A 19,971-nucleotide genomic window follows, 5' to 3' on the forward strand; every position below is an offset into this window, starting at 1 on the left:
GCATTTAGCGAAGAAGCAATATTATTTGATGCTCTTTGTGTTGAAATGTTCTCTGAACTATCGCGGGGTCCCGTACAAAGCCCTTTTTTGCAATTCGCCTCTTGAAACTTTATAAACAGTAAAAGCGTACGTTTTTATAGAATAAATTTATTTCGGTACACTTTTTCCAAAAAAGGGATTTGTACGGGACCCCGCGGTAGTTCAGAGAACATTTCAACACAAAGAGCATCAAAAAATATTGCTTCTTCGCTAAATGCGGCTTACCCGCGTGATCGGGAAATGGAGCTGTGCAAGAATAGCAGGAGACGCGACGACAGCGCCGCGGCGGAAAGTCGGAAAGCGCGATAGCGAAGCAGCCATGTTGGAATACGTATTGTTCAGCTTTACAACTATCACGCGGGTAAGCCGCATTTAGCGAAGAAGCAATATTATTTGATGCTCTTTGTGTTGAAATGTTCTCTGAACTATCGCGGGGTCCCGTACAAAGCCCTTTTTTGCAATTCGCCTCTTGAAACTTTATAAACAGTAAAAGCGTACGTTTTTATAGAATAAATTTATTTCGGTACACTTTTTCCAAAAAAGGGCTTTGTACGGGACCCCGCGGTAGTTCAGAGAACATTTCAACACAAAGAGCATCAAAAAATATTGCTTCTTCGCTAAATGCGGCTTACCCGCGTGATCGGGAAATGGAGCTGTGCAAGAATAGCAGGAGACGCGACGACAGCGCCGCGGCGGAAAGTCGGAAAGCGCGATAGCGAAGCAGCCATGTTGGAATACGTATTGTTCAGCTTTACAACTATCACGCGGGTAAGCCGCATTTAGCGAAGAAGCAATATTATTTGATGCTCTTTGTGTTGAAATGTTCTCTGAACTATCGCGGGGTCCCGTACAAAGCCCTTTTTTGCAATTCGCCTCTTGAAACTTTATAAACAGTAAAAGCGTACGTTTTTGTAGAATACATTTATTTCCCTACACTTTTCCCAAAAAAGGGCTTTGTACGGGACCCCGCGGTAGTTCAGAGTACATTTCAACACAAAGAGCATAAAAAAATATTGCTTCTTCGCTAAATTTGGCTTACCCGCGTGATCGGGAAATCGAGCTGTGCAAGAATAGCAGGAGACGCGACGACAGCGCCGCGGCGGAAAGTCGGAAAGCGCGATGGCGAAGCAGCCATGTTGGAATACGAATTGTTCAGCTTTACAACTATCACGCGGGTAAGCCGCATTTAGCGAAGAAGCAATATTATTTGATGCTCTTTGTGTTGAAATGTTCTCTGAACTATCGCGGGGTCCCGTACAAAGCCCTTTTTTGCAATTCGCCTCTTGAAACTTTATAAACAGTAAACGCGTACGTTTTTATAGAATAAATTTATTTCGGTACACTTTTTACAAAAAAGGGCTTTGTACGGGACCCCGCGGTAGTTCAGAGAACATTTCAGCACAAAGAGCATAAAAAAATATTGCTTCTTCGCTAAATGCGGCTTACCCGCGTGATCGGGAAATGGAGCTGTGCAAGAATAGCAGGAGTCGCGACGACAGCGCCGCGGCGGAAAGTCGGAAAGCGCGATAGCGAAGCAGCCATGTTGGAATACGTATTGTTCAGCTTTACAACTATCACGCGGGTAAGCCGCATTTAGCGAAGAAGCAATATTATTTGATGCTCTTTGTGTTGAAATGTTCTCTGAACTATCGCGGGGTCCCGTACAAAGCCCTTTTTTGCAATTCGCCTCTTGAAACTTTATAAACAGTAAAAGCGTACGTTTTTGTAGAATACATTTATTTCCCTACACTTTTCCCAAAAAAGGGCTTTGTACGGGACCCCGCGATAGTTCAGAGTACATTTCAACACAAAGAGCATAAAAAAATATTGCTTCTTCGCTAAATGTGGCTTACCCGCGTGATCGGGAAATCGAGCTGTGCAAGAATAGCAGGAGACGCGACGACAGCGCCGCGGCGGAAAGTCGGAAAGCGCGATGGCGAAGCAGCCATGTTGGAATACGAATTGTTCAGCTTTACAACTATCACGCGGGTAAGCCGCATTTAGCGAAGAAGCAATATTATTTGATGCTCTTTGTGTTGAAATGTTCTCTGAACTATCGCGGGGTCCCGTACAAAGCCCTTTTTTGCAATTCGCCTCTTGAAACTTTATAAACAGTAAAAGCGTACGTTTTTATAGAATAAATTTATTTCGGTACACTTTTTCCAAAAAAGGGCTTTGTACGGGACCCCGCGGTAGTTCAGAGAACATTTCAACACAAAGAGCATCAAAAAATATTGCTTCTTCGCTAAATGCGGCTTACCCGCGTGATCGGGAAATGGAGCAGTGCAAGAATAGCAGGAGACGCGACGACAGCGCCGCGGCGGAAAGTCGGAAAGCGCGATAGCGAAGCAGCCATGTTGGAATACGTATTGTTCAGCTTTACAACTATCACGCGGGTAAGCCGCATTTAGCGAAGAAGCAATATTATTTGATGCTCTTTGTGTTGAAATGTTCTCTGAACTATCGCGGGGTCCCGTACAAAGCCCTTTTTTGCAATTCGCCTCTTGAAACTTTATAAACAGTAAAAGCGTACGTTTTAATAGAATAAATTTATTTCGGTACACTTTTTCCAAAAAAGGGCTTTGTACGGGACCCTGCGGTAGTTCAGAGAACATTTCAACACAAAGAGCATCAAAAAATATTGCTTCTTCGCTAAATGCGGCTTACCCGCGTGATCGGGAAATGGAGCTGTGCAAGAATAGCAGGAGACGCGACGACAGCGCCGCGCCGGAAAGTCGGAAAGCGCGATAGCGAAGCAGCTATGTTGGAATACGAATTGTTCAGCTTTATAACTATCACGCGGGTAAGCCGCATTTAGCGAAGAAGCAATATTATTTGATGCTCTTTGTGTTGAAATGTTCTCTGAACTATCGCGGGGTCCCGTACAAAGCCCTTTTTTGCAATTCGCCTCTTGAAACTTTATAAACAGTAAAAGCGTACGTTTTTATAGAATAAATTTATTTCGGTACACTTTTTCCAAAAAAGGGCTTTGTACGGGACCCCGCGGTAGTTCAGAGAACATTTCAACACAAAGAGCATCAAAAAATATTGCTTCTTCGCTAAATGCGGCTTACCCGCGTGATCGGGAAATGGAGCTGTGCAAGAATAGCAGGAGACGCGACGACAGCGCCGCGGCGGAAAGTCGGAAAGCGCGATAGCGAAGCAGCCATGTTGGAATACGTATTGTTCAGCTTTACAACTATCACGCGGGTAAGCCGCATTTAGCGAAGAAGCAATATTATTTGATGCTCTTTGTGTTGAAATGTTCTCTGAACTATCGCGGGGTCCCGTACAAAGCCCTTTTTTGCAATTCGCCTCTTGAAACTTTATAAACAGTAAAAGCGTACGTTTTTATAGAATAAATTTATTTCGGTACACTTTTTCCAAAAAAGGGCTTTGTACGGGACCCCGCGGTAGTTCAGAGAACATTTCAACACAAAGAGCATCAAAAAATATTGCTTCTTCGCTAAATGCGGCTTACCCGCGTGATCGGGAAATGGAGCTGTGCAAGAATAGCAGGAGACGCGACGACAGCGCCGCGGCGGAAAGTCGGAAAGCGCGATAGCGAAGCAGCCATGTTGGAATACGTATTGTTCAGCTTTACAACTATCACGCGGGTAAGCCGCATTTAGCGAAGAAGCAATATTATTTGATGCTCTTTGTGTTGAAATGTTCTCTGAACTATCGCGGGGTCCCGTACAAAGCCCTTTTTTGCAATTCGCCTCTTCAAACTTTATAAACAGTAAAAGCGTACGTTTTTATAGAATAAATTTATTTCGGTACACTTTTTCCAAAAAAGGGCTTTGTACGGGACCCCGCGGTAGTTCAGAGAACATTTCAACACAAAGAGCATAAAAAAATATTGCTTCTTCGCTAAATTTGGCTTACCCGCGTGATCGGGAAATCGAGCTGTGCAAGAATAGCAGGAGACGCGACGACAGCGCCGCGGCGGAAAGTCGGAAAGCGCGATGGCGAAGCAGCCATGTTGGAATACGAATTGTTCAGCTTTACAACTATCACGCGGGTAAGCCGCATTTAGCGAAGAAGCAATATTATTTGATGCTCTTTGTGTTGAAATGTTCTCTGAACTATCGCGGGGTCCCGTACAAAGCCCTTTTTTGCAATTCGCCTCTTGAAACTTTATAAACAGTAAAAGCGTACGTTTTTGTAGAATACATTTATTTCCCTACACTTTTCCCAAAAAAGGGCTTTGTACGGGACCCCGCGATAGTTCAGAGTACATTTCAACACAAAGAGCATCAAAAAATATTGCTTCTTCGCTAAATGTGGCTTACCCGCGTGATCGGGAAATCGAGCTGTGCAAGAATAGCAGGAGACGCGACGACAGCGCCGCGGCGGAAAGTCGGAAAGCGCGATGGCGAAGCAGCCATGTTGGAATACGAATTGTTCAGCTTTACAACTATCACGCGGGTAAGCCGCATTTAGCGAAGAAGCAATATTATTTGATGCTCTTTGTGTTGAAATGTTCTCTGAACTATCGCGGGGTCCCGTACAAAGCCCTTTTTTGCAATTCGCCTCTTGAAACTTTATAAACAGTAAAAGCGTACGTTTTTATAGAATAAATTTATTTCGGTACACTTTTTCCAAAAAAGGGCTTTGTACGGGACCCCGCGGTAGTTCAGAGAACATTTCAACACAAAGAGCATCAAAAAATATTGCTTCTTCGCTAAATGCGGCTTACCCGCGTGATCGGGAAATGGAGCAGTGCAAGAATAGCAGGAGACGCGACGACAGCGCCGCGGCGGAAAGTCGGAAAGCGCGATAGCGAAGCAGCCATGTTGGAATACGTATTGTTCAGCTTTACAACTATCACGCGGGTAAGCCGCATTTAGCGAAGAAGCAATATTATTTGATGCTCTTTGTGTTGAAATGTTCTCTGAACTATCGCGGGGTCCCGTACAAAGCCCTTTTTTGCAATTCGCCTCTTGAAACTTTATAAACAGTAAAACCGTACGTTTTTATAGAATAAATTTATTTCGGTACACTTTTTCCAAAAATGGGCTTTGTACGGGACCCCGCGGTAGTTCAGAGAACATTTCAACACAAAGAGCATCAAAAAATATTGCTTCTTCGCTAAATGCGGCTTACCCGCGTGATCGGGAAATCGAGCTGTGCAAGAATAGCAGGAGACGCGACGACAGCGCCGCGGCGGAAAGTCGGAAAGCGCGATAGCGAAGCAGCTATGTTGGAATACGAATTGTTCAGCTTTATAACTATCACGCGGGTAAGCCGCATTTAGCGAAGAAGCAATATTATTTGATGCTCTTTGTGTTGAAATGTTCTCTGAACTATCGCGGGGTCCCGTACAAAGCCCTTTTTTGCAATTCGCCTCTTGAAACTTTATAAACAGTAAAAGCGTACGTTTTTATAGAATGAATTAATTTCGGTACACTTTTTCCAAAAAAGGGCTTTGTACGGGACCCCGCGGTAGTTCAGAGAACATTTCAACACAAAGAGCATCAAAAAATATTGCTTCTTCGCTAAATGCGGCTTACCCGCGTGATCGGGAAATGGAGCTGTGCAAGAATAGCAGGAGACGCGACGACAGCGCCGCGGCGGAAAGTCGGAAAGCGCGATAGCGAAGCAGCCATGTTGGAATACGTATTGTTCAGCTTTACAACTATCACGCGGGTAAGCCGCATTTAGCGAAGAAGCAATATTATTTGATGCTCTTTGTGTTGAAATGTTCTCTGAACTATCGCGGGGTCCCGTACAAAGCCCTTTTTTGCAATTCGCCTCTTGAAACTTTATAAACAGTAAAAGCGTACGTTTTTATAGAATAAATTTATTTCGGTACACTTTTTCCAAAAAAGGGCTTTGTACGGGACCCCGCGGTAGTTCAGAGAACATTTCAACACAAAGAGCATCAAAAAATATTGCTTCTTCGCTAAATGCGGCTTACCCGCGTGATCGGGAAATCGAGCTGTGCAAGAATAGCAGGAGACGCGACGACAGCGCCGCGGCGGAAAGTCGGAAAGCGCGATAGCGAAGCAGCTATGTTGGAATACGAATTGTTCAGCTTTATAACTATCACGCGGGTAAGCCGCATTTAGCGAAGAAGCAATATTATTTGATGCTCTTTGTGTTGAAATGTTCTCTGAACTATCGCGGGGTCCCGTACAAAGCCCTTTTTTGCAATTCGCCTCTTGAAACTTTATAAACAGTAAAAGCGTACGTTTTTATAGAATAAATTTATTTCGGTACACTTTTTCCAAAAAAGGGCTTTGTACGGGACCCCGCGGTAGTTCAGAGAACATTTCAACACAAAGAGCATCAAAAAATATTGCTTCTTCGCTAAATGCGGCTTACCCGCGTGATCGGGAAATGGAGCTGTGCAAGAATAGCAGGAGACGCGACGACAGCGCCGCGGCGGAAAGTCGGAAAGCGCGATAGCGAAGCAGCCATGTTGGAATACGTATTGTTCAGCTTTACAACTATCACGCGGGTAAGCCGCATTTAGCGAAGAAGCAATATTATTTGATGCTCTTTGTGTTGAAATGTTCTCTGAACTATCGCGGGGTCCCGTACAAAGCCCTTTTTTGCAATTCGCCTCTTGAAACTTTATAAACAGTAAAAGCGTACGTTTTTGTAGAATACATTTATTTCCCTACACTTTTCCCAAAAAAGGGCTTTGTACGGGACCCCGCTGTAGTTCAGAGTACATTTCAACACAAAGAGCATAAAAAAATATTGCTTCTTCGCTAAATTTGGCTTACCCGCGTGATCGGGAAATCGAGCTGTGCAAGAATAGCAGGAGACGCGACGACAGCGCCGCGGCGGAAAGTCGGAAAGCGCGATGGCGAAGCAGCCATGTTGGAATACGAATTGTTCAGCTTTACAACTATCACGCGGGTAAGCCGCATTTAGCGAAGAAGCAATATTATTTGATGCTCTTTGTGTTGAAATGTTCTCTGAACTATCGCGGGGTCCCGTACAAAGCCCTTTTTTGCAATTCGCCTCTTGAAACTTTATAAACAGTAAAAGCGAACGTTTTTATAGAATAAATTTATTTCGGTACACTTTTTACAAAAAAGGGCTTTGTACGGGACCCCGCGGTAGTTCAGAGAACATTTCAGCACAAAGAGCATAAAAAAATATTGCTTCTTCGCTAAATGCGGCTTACCCGCGTGATCGGGAAATGGAGCTGTGCAAGAATAGCAGGAGTCGCGACGACAGCGCCGCGGCGGAAAGTCGGAAAGCGCGATAGCGAAGCAGCCATGTTGGAATACGTATTGTTCAGCTTTACAACTATCACGCGGGTAAGCCGCATTTAGCGAAGAAGCAATATTATTTGATGCTCTTTGTGTTGAAATGTTCTCTGAACTATCGCGGGGTCCCGTACAAAGCCCTTTTTTGCAATTCGCCTCTTGAAACTTTATAAACAGTAAAAGCGTACGTTTTTGTAGAATACATTTATTTCCCTACACTTTTCCCAAAAAAGGGCTTTGTACGGGACCCCGCGATAGTTCAGAGTACATTTCAACACAAAGAGCATCAAAAAATATTGCTTCTTCGCTAAATGTGGCTTACCCGCGTGATCGGGAAATCGAGCTGTGCAAGAATAGCAGGAGACGCGACGACAGCGCCGCGGCGGAAAGTCGGAAAGCGCGATGGCGAAGCAGCCATGTTGGAATACGAATTGTTCAGCTTTACAACTATCACGCGGGTAAGCCGCATTTAGCGAAGAAGCAATATTATTTGATGCTCTTTGTGTTGAAATGTTCTCTGAACTATCGCGGGGTCCCGTACAAAACCCTTTTTTGCAATTCGCCTCTTGAAACTTTATAAACAGTAAAAGCGTACGTTTTTATAGAATAAATTTATTTCGGTACACTTTTTCCAAAAAAGGGCTTTGTACGGGACCCCGCGGTAGTTCAGAGAACATTTCAACACAAAGAGCATCAAAAAATATTGCTTCTTCGCTAAATGCGGCTTACCCGCGTGATCGGGAAATGGAGCTGTGCAAGAATAGCAGGAGACGCGACGACAGCGCCGCGGCGGAAAGTCGGGAAGCGCGATAGCGAAGCAGCCATGTTGGAATACGTATTGTTCAGCTTTACAACTATCACGCGGGTAAGCCGCATTTAGCGAAGAAGCAATATTATTTGATGCTCTTTGTGTTGAAATGTTCTCTGAACTATCGCGGGGTCCCGTACAAAGCCCTTTTTTGCAATTCGCCTCTTGAAACTTTATAAACAGTAAAAGCGTACGTTTTTGTAGAATACATTTATTTCCCTACACTTTTCCCAAAAAAGGGCTTTGTACGGGACCCCGCGGTAGTTCAGAGTACATGTCAACACAAAGAGCATAAAAAAATATTGCTTCTTCGCTAAATTTGGCTTACCCGCGTGATCGGGAAATCGAGCTGTGCAAGAATAGCAGGAGACGCGACGACAGCGCCGCGGCGGAAAGTCGGAAAGCGCGATGGCGAAGCAGCCATGTTGGAATACGAATTGTTCAGCTTTACAACTATCACGCGGGTAAGCCGCATTTAGCGAAGAAGCAATATTATTTGATGCTCTTTGTGTTGAAATGTTCTCTGAACTATCGCGGGGTCCCGTACAAAGCCCTTTTTTGCAATTCGCCTCTTGAAACTTTATAAACAGTAAAAGCGTACGTTTTTATAGAATAAATTTATTTCGGTACACTTTTTACAAAAAAGGGCTTTGTACGGGACCCCGCGGTAGTTCAGAGAACATTTCAGCACAAAGAGCATAAAAAAATATTGCTTCTTCGCTAAATGCGGCTTACCCGCGTGATCGGGAAATGGAGCTGTGCAAGAATAGCAGGAGTCGCGACGACAGCGCCGCGGCGGAAAGTCGGAAAGCGCGATAGCGAAGCAGCCATGTTGGAATACGTATTGTTCAGCTTAACAACTATCACGCGGGTAAGCCGCATTTAGCGAAGAAGCAATATTATTTGATGCTCTTTGTGTTGAAATGTTCTTTGAACTATCGCGGGGTCCCGTACAAAGCCCTTTTTTGCAATTCGCCTCTTGAAACTTTATAAACAGTAAAAGCGTACGTTTTTGTAGAATACATTTATTTCCCTACACTTTTCCCAAAAAAGGGCTTTGTACGGGACCCCGCGATAGTTCAGAGTACATTTCAACACAAAGAGCATCAAAAAATATTGCTTCTTCGCTAAATGTGGCTTACCCGCGTGATCGGGAAATCGAGCTGTGCAAGAATAGCAGGAGACGCGACGACAGCGCCGCGGCGGAAAGTCGGAAAGCGCGATGGCGAAGCAGCCATGTTGGAATACGAATTGTTCAGCTTTACAACTATCACGCGGGTAAGCCGCATTTAGCGAAGAAGCAATATTATTTGATGCTCTTTGTGTTGAAATGTTCTCTGAACTATCGCGGGGTCCCGTACAAAGCCCTTTTTTGCAATTCGCCTCTTGAAACTTTATAAACAGTAAAACCGTACGTTTTTGTAGAATACATTTATTTCCCTACACTTTTCCCAAAAAAGGGCTTTGTACGGGACCCCGCGGTAGTTCAGAGAACATTTCAACACAAAGAGCATCAAAAAATATTGCTTCTTCGCTAAATGCGGCTTACCCGCGTGATCGGGAAATCGAGCTGTGCAAGAATAGCAGGAGACGCGACGACAGCGCCGCGGCGGAAAGTCGGAAAGCGCGATAGCGAAGCAGCTATGTTGGAATACGAATTGTTCAGCTTTATAACTATCACGCGGGTAAGCCGCATTTAGCGAAGAAGCAATATTATTTGATGCTCTTTGTGTTGAAATGTTCTCTGAACTATCGCGGGGTCCCGTACAAAGCCCTTTTTTGCAATTCGCCTCTTGAAACTTTATAAACAGTAAAAGCGTACGTTTTTATAGAATGAATTTATTTCGGTACACTTTTTCCAAAAAAGGGCTTTGTACGGGACCCCGCGGTAGTTCAGAGAACATTTCAACACAAAGAGCATCAAAAAATATTGCTTCTTCGCTAAATGCGGCTTACCCGCGTGATCGGGAAATGGAGCTGTGCAAGAATAGCAGGAGACGCGACGACAGCGCCGCGGCGGAAAGTCGGAAAGCGCGATAGCGAAGCAGCCATGTTGGAATACGTATTGTTCAGCTTTACAACTATCACGCGGGTAAGCCGCATTTAGCGAAGAAGCAATATTATTTGATGCTCTTTGTGTTGAAATGTTCTCTGAACTATCGCGGGGTCCCGTACAAAGCCCTTTTTTGCAATTCGCCTCTTGAAACTTCATAAACAGTAAAAGCGTACGTTTTTATAGAATAAATTTATTTCGGTACACTTTTTCCAAAAAAGGGCTTTGTACGGGACCCCGCGGTAGTTCAGAGAACATTTCAACACAAAGAGCATCAAAAAATATTGCTTCTTCGCTAAATGCGGCTTACCCGCGTGATCGGGAAATCGAGCTGTGCAAGAATAGCAGGAGACGCGACGACAGCGCCGCGGCGGAAAGTCGGAAAGCGCGATAGCGAAGCAGCTATGTTGGAATACGAATTGTTCAGCTTTATAACTATCACGCGGGTAAGCCGCATTTAGCGAAGAAGCAATATTATTTGATGCTCTTTGTGTTGAAATGTTCTCTGAACTATCGCGGGGTCCCGTACAAAGCCCTTTTTTGCAATTCGCCTCTTGAAACTTTATAAACAGTAAAAGCGTACGTTTTTATAGAATAAATTTATTTCGGTACACTTTTTCCAAAAAAGGGCTTTGTACGGGACCCCGCGGTAGTTCAGAGAACATTTCAACACAAAGAGCATCAAAAAATATTGCTTCTTCGCTAAATGCGGCTTACCCGCGTGATCGGGAAATGGAGCTGTGCAAGAATAGCAGGAGACGCGACGACAGCGCCGCGGCGGAAAGTCGGAAAGCGCGATAGCGAAGCAGCCATGTTGGAATACGTATTGTTCAGCTTTACAACTATCACGCGGGTAAGCCGCATTTAGCGAAGAAGCAATATTATTTGATGCTCTTTGTGTTGAAATGTTCTCTGAACTATCGCGGGGTCCCGTACAAAGCCCTTTTTTGCAATTCGCCTCTTGAAACTTTATAAACAGTAAAAGCGTACGTTTTTGTAGAATACATTTATTTCCCTACACTTTTCCCAAAAAAGGGCTTTGTACGGGACCCCGCGGTAGTTCAGAGTACATTTCAACACAAAGAGCATAAAAAAATATTGCTTCTTCGCTAAATTTGGCTTACCCGCGTGATCGGGAAATCGAGCTGTGCAAGAATAGCAGGAGACGCGACGACAGCGCCGCGGCGGAAAGTCGGAAAGCGCGATGGCGAAGCAGCCATGTTGGAATACGAATTGTTCAGCTTTACAACTATCACGCGGGTAAGCCGCATTTAGCGAAGAAGCAATATTATTTGATGCTCTTTGTGTTGAAATGTTCTCTGAACTATCGCGGGGTCCCGTACAAAGCCCTTTTTTGCAATTCGCCTCTTGAAACTTTATAAACAGTAAAAGCGTACGTTTTTATAGAATAAATTTATTTCGGTACACTTTTTACAAAAAAGGGCTTTGTACGGGACCCCTCGGTAGTTCAGAGAACATTTCAACACAAAGAGCATCAAAAAATATTGCTTCTTCGCTAAATGCGGCTTACCCGCGTGATCGGGAAATCGAGCTGTGCAAGAATAGCAGGAGACGCGACGACAGCGCCGCGGCGGAAAGTCGGAAAGCGCGATAGCGAAGCAGCCATGTTGGAATACGTATTGTTCAGCTTTACAACTATCACGCGGGTAAGCCGCATTTAGCGAAGAAGCAATATTATTTGATGCTCTTTGTGTTGAAATGTTCTCTGAACTATCGCGGGGTCCCGTACAAAGCCCTTTTTTGCAATTCGCCTCTTGAAACTTTATAAACAGTAAAAGCGTACGTTTTTGTAGAATACATTTATTTCCCTACACTTTTCCCAAAAAAGGGCTTTGTACGGGACCCCGCGATAGTTCAGAGTACATTTCAACACAAAGAGCATCAAAAAATATTGCTTCTTCGCTAAATGTGGCTTACCCGCGTGATCGGGAAATCGAGCTGTGCAAGAATAGCAGGAGACGCGACGACAGCGCCGCGGCGGAAAGTCGGAAAGCGCGATAGCGAAGCAGCTATGTTGGAATACGAATTGTTCAGCTTTATAACTATCACGCGGGTAAGCCGCATTTAGCGAAGAAGCAATATTATTTGATGCTCTTTGTGTTGAAATGTTCTCTGAACTATCGCGGGGTCCCGTACAAAGCCCTTTTTTGCAATTCGCCTCTTGAAACTTTATAAACAGTAAAAGCGTACGTTTTTATAGAATAAATTTATTTCGGTACACTTTTTCCAAAAAAGGGCTTTGTACGGGACCCCGCGGTAGTTCAGAGAACATTTCAACACAAAGAGCATCAAAAAATATTGCTTCTTCGCTAAATGCGGCTTACCCGCGTGATCGGGAAATGGAGCTGTGCAAGAATAGCAGGAGACGCGACGACAGCGCCGCGGCGGAAAGTCGGAAAGCGCGATAGCGAAGCAGCCATGTTGGAATACGTATTGTTCAGCTTTACAACTATCACGCGGGTAAGCCGCATTTAGCGAAGAAGCAATATTATTTGATGCTCTTTGTGTTGAAATGTTCTCTGAACTATCGCGGGGTCCCGTACAAAGCCCTTTTTTGCAATTCGCCTCTTGAAACTTTATAAACAGTAAAAGCGTACGTTTTTATAGAATAAATTTATTTCGGTACACTTTTTCCAAAAAAGGGCTTTGTACGGGACCCCGCGGTAGATCAGAGAACATTTCAACACAAAGAGCATCAAAAAATATTGCTTCTTCGCTAAATGCGGCTTACCCGCGTGATCGGGAAATGGAGCTGTGCAAGAATAGCAGGAGACGCGACGACAGCGCCGCGGCGGAAAGTCGGAAAGCGCGATAGCGAAGCAGCCATGTTGGAATACGTATTGTTCAGCTTTACAACTATCACGCGGGTAAGCCGCATTTAGCGAAGAAGCAATATTATTTGATGCTCTTTGTGTTGAAATGTTCTCTGAACTATCGCGGGGTCCCGTACAAAGCCCTTTTTTGCAATTCGCCTCTTGAAACTTTATAAACAGTAAAAGCGTACGTTTTTGTAGAATACATTTATTTCCCTACACTTTTCCCAAAAAAGGGCTTTGTACGGGACCCCGCGATAGTTCAGAGTACATTTCAACACAAAGAGCATCAAAAAATATTGCTTCTTCGCTAAATGTGGCTTACCCGCGTGATCGGGAAATCGAGCTGTGCAAGAATAGCAGGAGACGCGACGACAGCGCCGCGGCGGAAAGTCGGAAAGCGCGATGGCGAAGCAGCCATGTTGGAATACGAATTGTTCAGATTTACAACTATCACGCGGGTAAGCCGCATTTAGCGAAGAAGCAATATTATTTGATGCTCTTTGTGTTGAAATGTTCTCTGAACTATCGCGGGGTCCCGTACAAAGCCCTTTTTTGCAATTCGCCTCTGGAAACTTTATAAACAGTAAAAGCGTACGTTTTTATAGAATAAATTTATTTCGGTACACTTTTTCCAAAAAAGGGCTTTGTACGGGACCCCGCGGTAGTTCAGAGAACATTTCAACACAAAGAGCATCAAAAAATATTGCTTCTTCGCTAAATGCGGCTTACCCGCGTGATCGGGAAATGGAGCAGTGCAAGAATAGCAGGAGACGCGACGACAGCGCCGCGGCGGAAAGTCGGAAAGCGCGATAGCGAAGCAGCCATGTTGGAATACGTATTGTTCAGCTTTACAACTATCACGCGGGTAAGCCGCATTTAGCGAAGAAGCAATATTATTTGATGCTCTTTGTGTTGAAATGTTCTCTGAACTATCGCGGGGTCCCGTACAAAGCTCTTTTTTGCAATTCGCCTCTTGAAACTTTATAAACAGTAAAAGCGTACGTTTTTGTAGAATACATTTATTTCCCTACACTTTTCCCAAAAAAGGGCTTTGTACGGGACCCCGCGGTAGTTCAGAGAACATTTCAACACAAAGAGCATAAAAAAATATTGCTTCTTCGCTAAATGCGGCTTACCAGCGTGATCGGGAAATGGAGCAGTGCAAGAATAGCAGGAGACGCGACGACAGCGCCGCGGCGGAAAGTCGGAAAGCGCGATAGCGAAGCAGCCATGTTGGAATACGTATTGTTCAGCTTTACAACTATCACGCGGGTAAGCCGCATTTAGCGAAGAAGCAATATTATTTGATGCTCTTTGTGTTGAAATGTTCTCTGAACTATCGCGGGGTCCCGTACAAAGCCCTTTTTTGCAATTCGCCTCTTGAAACTTCATAAACAGTAAAAGCGTACGTTTTTATAGAATAAATTTATTTCGGTACACTTTTGCCAAAAATGGGCTTTGTACGGGACCCCGCGGTAGTTCAGAGAACATTTCAACACAAAGAGCATCAAAAAATATTGCTTCTTCGCTAAATGCGGCTTACCCGCGTGATCGGGAAATCGAGCTGTGCAAGAATAGCAGGAGACGCGACGACAGCGCCGCGGCGGAAAGTCGGAAAGCGCGATAGCGAAGCAGCTATGTTGGAATACGAATTGTTCAGCTTTATAACTATCACGCGGGTAAGCCGCATTTAGCGAAGAAGCAATATTATTTGATGCTCTTTGTGTTGAAATGTTCTCTGAACTATCGCGGGGTCCCGTACAAAGCCCTTTTTTGCAATTCGCCTCTTGAAACTTTATAAACAGTAAAAGCGTACGTTTTTATAGAATAAATTTATTTCGGTACACTTTTTCCAAAAAAGGGCTTTGTACGGGACCCCGCGGTAGTTCAGAGAACATTTCAACACAAGGAGCATCAAAAAATATTGCTTCTTCGCTAAATGCGGCTTACCCGCGTGATCGGGAAATCGAGCTGTGCAAGAATAGCAGGAGACGCGACGACAGCGCCGCGGCGGAAAGTCGGAAAGCGCGATAGCGAAGCAGCTATGTTGGAATACGAATTGTTCAGCTTTATAACTATCACGCGGGTAAGCCGCATTTAGCGAAGAAGCAATATTATTTGATGCTCTTTGTGTTGAAATGTTCTCTGAACTATCGCGGGGTCCCGCACAAAGCCCTTTTTTGCAATTCGCCTCTTGAAACTTTATAAACAGTAAAAGCGTACGTTTTTATAGAATAAATTTATTTCGGTACACTTTTTCCAAAAAAGGGCTTTGTACGGGACCCCGCGGTAGTTCAGAGAACATTTCAACACAAAGAGCATCAAAAAATATTGCTTCTTCGCTAAATGCGGCTTACCCGCGTGATCGGGAAATGGAGCTGTGCAAGAATAGCAGGAGTCGCGACGACAGCGCCGCGGCGGAAAGTCGGAAAGCGCGATAGCGAAGCAGCCATGTTGGAATACGTATTGTTCAGCTTTACAACTATCACGCGGGTAAGCCGCATTTAGCGAAGAAGCAATATTATTTGATGCTCTTTGTGTTGAAATGTTCTCTGAACTATCGCGGGGTCCCGTACAAAGCCCTTTTTTGCAATTCGCCTCTTGAAACTTTATAAACAGTAAAAGCGTACGTTTTTATAGAATAAATTTATTTCGGTACACTTTTTCCAAAAAAGGGCTTTGTACGGGACCCCGCGGTAGTTCAGAGAACATTTCAACACAAAGAGCATCAAAAAATATTGCTTCTTCGCTAAATGCGGCTTACCCGCGTGATCGGGAAATGGAGCTGTGCAAGAATAGCAGGAGACGCGACGACAGCGCCGCGGCGGAAAGTCGGAAAGCGCGATAGCGAAGCAGCCATGTTGGAATACGTATTGTTCAGCTTTACAACTATCACGCGGGTAAGCCGCATTTAGCGAAGAAGCAATATTATTTGATGCTCTTTGTGTTGAAATGTTCTCTGAACTATCGCGGGGTCCCGTACAAAGCCCTTTTTTGCAATTCGCCTCTTGAAACTTTATAAAAAGTAAAAGCGTACGTTTTTGTAGAATACATTTATTTCCCTACACTTTTCCCAAAAAAGGGCTTTGTACGGGACCCCGCGGTAGTTCAGAGTACATTTCAACACAAAGAGCATAAAAAAATATTGCTTCTTCGCTAAATGTGGCTTACCCGCGTGATCGGGAAATCGAGCTGTGCAAGAATAGCAGGAGACGCGACGACAGCGCCGCGGCGGAAAGTCGGAAAGCGCGATGGCGAAGCAGCCATGTTGGAATACGAATTGTTCAGCTTTACAACTATCACGCGGGTAAGCCGCATTTAGCGAAGAAGCAATATTATTTGATGCTCTTTGTGTTGAAATGTTCTCTGAACTATCGCGGGGTCCCGTACAAAGCCCTTTTTTGCAATTCGCCTCTTGAAACTTTATAAACAGTAAAAGCGTACGTTTTTATAGAATAAATTTATTTCGGTACACTTTTTACAAAAAAGGGCTTTGTACGGGACCCCGCGGTAGTTCAGAGAACATTTCAGCACAAAGAGCATAAAAAAATATTGCTTCTTCGCTAAATGCGGCTTACCCGCGTGATCGGGAAATGGAGCTGTGCAAGAATAGCAGGAGTCGCGACGGCAGCGCCGCGGCGGAAAGTCGGAAAGCGCGATAGCGAAGCAGCCATGTTGGAATACGTATTGTTCAGCTTTACAACTATCACGCGGGTAAGCCGCATTTAGCGAAGAAGCAATATTATTTGATGCTCTTTGTGTTGAAATGTTCTCTGAACTATCGCGGGGTCCCGTACAAAGCCCTTTTTTGCAATTCGCCTCTTGAAACTTTATAAACAGTAAAAGCGTACGTTTTTGTAGAATACATTTATTTCCCTACACTTTTCCCAAAAAAGGGCTTTGTACGGGACCCCGCGATAGTTCAGAGTACATTTCAACACAAAGAGCATCAAAAAATATTGCTTCTTCGCTAAATGTGGCTTACCCGCGTGATCGGGAAATCGAGCTGTGCAAGAATAGCAGGAGACGCGACGACAGCGCCGCGGCGGAAAGTCGGAAAGCGCGATGGCGAAGCAGCCATGTTGGAATACGAATTGTTCAGCTTTACAACTATCACGCGGGTAAGCCGCATTTAGCGAAGAAGCAATATTATTTGATGCTCTTTGTGTTGAAATGTTCTCTGAACTATCGCGGGGTCCCGTACAAAGCCCTTTTTTGCAATTCGCCTCTTGAAACTTTATAAACAGTAAAAGCGTACGTTTTTGTAGAATACATTTATTTCCCTACACTTTTCCCAAAAAAGGGCTTTGTACGGGACCCCGCGGTAGTTCAGAGAACATTTCAACACAAAGAGCATAAAAAAATATTGCTTCTTCGCTAAATGCGGCTTACCAGCGTGATCGGGAAATGGAGCAGTGCAAGAATAGCAGGAGACGCGACGACAGCGCCGCGGCGGAAAGTCGGAAAGCGCGATAGCGAAGCAGCCATGTTGGAATACGTATTGTTCAGCTTTACAACTATCACGCGGGTAAGCCGCATTTAGCGAAGAAGCAATATTATTTGATGCTCTTTGTGTTGAAATGTTCTCTGAACTATCGCGGGGTCCCGTACAAAGCCCTTTTTTGCAATTCGCCTCTTGAAACTTTATAAACAGTAAAACCGTACGTTTTTATAGAATAAATTTATTTCGGTACACTTTTTCCAAAAATGGGCTTTGTACGGGACCCCGCGGTAGTTCAGAGAACATTTCAACACAAAGAGCATCAAAAAATATTGCTTCTTCGCTAAATGCGGCTTACCCGCGTGATCGGGAAATCGAGCTGTGCAAGAATAGCAGGAGACGCGACGACAGCGCCGCGGCGGAAAGTCGGAAAGCGCGATAGCGAAGCAGCTATGTTGGAATACGAATTGTTCAGCTTTATAACTATCACGCGGGTAAGCCGCATTTAGCGAAGAAGCAATATTATTTGATGCTCTTTGTGTTGAAATGTTCTCTGAACTATCGCGGGGTCCCGTACAAAGCCCTTTTTTGCAATTCGCCTCTTGAAACTTTATAAACAGTAAAAGCGTACGTTTTTATAGAATGAATTTATTTCGGTACACTTTTTCCAAAAAAGGGCTTTGTACGGGACCCCGCGGTAGTTCAGAGAACATTTCAACACAAAGAGCATCAAAAAATATTGCTTCTTCGCTAAATGCGGCTTACCCGCGTGATCGGGAAATCGAGCTGTGCAAGAATAGCAGGAGACGCGACGACAGCGCCGCGGCGGAAAGTCGGAAAGCGCGATGGCGAAGCAGCCATGTTGGAATACGAATTGTTCAGCTTTACAACTATCACGCGGGTAAGCCGCATTTAGCGAAGAAGCAATATTATTTGATGCTCTTTGTGTTGAAATGTTCTCTGAACTATCGCGGGGTCCCGTACAAAGCCCTTTTTTGCAATTCGCCTCTTGAAACTTTATAAACAGTAAAAGCGTACGTTTTTATAGAATAAATTTATTTCGGTACACTTTTTACAAAAAAGGGCTTTGTACGGGACCCCGCGGTAGTTCAGAGAACATTTCAGCACAAAGAGCATAAAAAAATATTGCTTCTTCGCTAAATGCGGCTTACCCGCGTGATCGGGAAATGGAGCTGTGCAAGAATAGCAGGAGTCGCGACGGCAGCGCCGCGGCGGAAAGTCGGAAAGCGCGATAGCGAAGCAGCCATGTTGGAATACGTATTGTTCAGCTTTACAACTATCACGCGGGTAAGCCGCATTTAGCGAAGAAGCAATATTATTTGATGCTCTTTGTGTTGAAATGTTCTCTGAACTATCGCGGGGTCCCGTACAAAGCCCTTTTTTGCAATTCGCCTCTTGAAACTTTATAAACAGTAAAAGCGTACGTTTTTGTAGAATACATTTATTTCCCTACACTTTTCCCAAAAAAGGGCTTTGTACGGGACCCCGCGATAGTTCAGAGTACATTTCAACACAAAGAGCATCAAAAAATATTGCTTCTTCGCTAAATGTGGCTTACCCGCGTGATCGGGAAATCGAGCTGTGCAAGAATAGCAGGAGACGCGACGACAGCGCCGCGGCGGAAAGTCGGAAAGCGCGATGGCGAAGCAGCCATGTTGGAATACGAATTGTTCAGCTTTACAACTATCACGCGGGTAAGCCGCATTTAGCGAAGAAGCAATATTATTTGATGCTCTTTGTGTTGAAATGTTCTCTGAACTATCGCGGGGTCCCGTACAAAGCCCTTTTTTGCAATTCGCCTCTTGAAACTTTATAAACAGTAAAAGCGTACGTTTTTGTAGAATACATTTATTTCCCTACACTTTTCCCAAAAAAGGGCTTTGTACGGGACCCCGCGGTAGTTCAGAGAACATTTCAACACAAAGAGCATAAAAAAATATTGCTTCTTCGCTAAATGCGGCTTACCAGCGTGATCGGGAAATGGAGCAGTGCAAGAATAGCAGGAGACGCGACGACAGCGCCGCGGCGGAAAGTCGGAAAGCGCGATAGCGAAGCAGCCATGTTGGAATACGTATTGTTCAGCTTTACAACTATCACGCGGGTAAGCCGCATTTAGCGAAGAAGCAATATTATTTGATGCTCTTTGTGTTGAAATGTTCTCTGAACTATCGCGGGGTCCCGTACAAAGCCCTTTTTTGCAATTCGCCTCTTGAAACTTTATAAACAGTAAAACCGTACGTTTTTATAGAATAAATTTATTTCGGTACACTTTTTCCAAAAATGGGCTTTGTACGGGACCCCGCGGTAGTTCAGAGAACATTTCAACACAAAGAGCATCAAAAAATATTGCTTCTTCGCTAAATGCGGCTTACCCGCGTGATCGGGAAATCGAGCTGTGCAAGAATAGCAGGAGACGCGACGACAGCGCCGCGGCGGAAAGTCGGAAAGCGCGATAGCGAAGCAGCTATGTTGGAATACGAATTGTTCAGCTTTATAACTATCACGCGGGTAAGCCGCATTTAGCGAAGAAGCAATATTATTTG

This window comes from Lasioglossum baleicum, chromosome 4, assembly GCF_051020765.1.
Source record: "Lasioglossum baleicum chromosome 4, iyLasBale1, whole genome shotgun sequence".
NCBI classification, from domain to species: Eukaryota; Metazoa; Arthropoda; class Insecta; order Hymenoptera; family Halictidae; genus Lasioglossum; species Lasioglossum baleicum.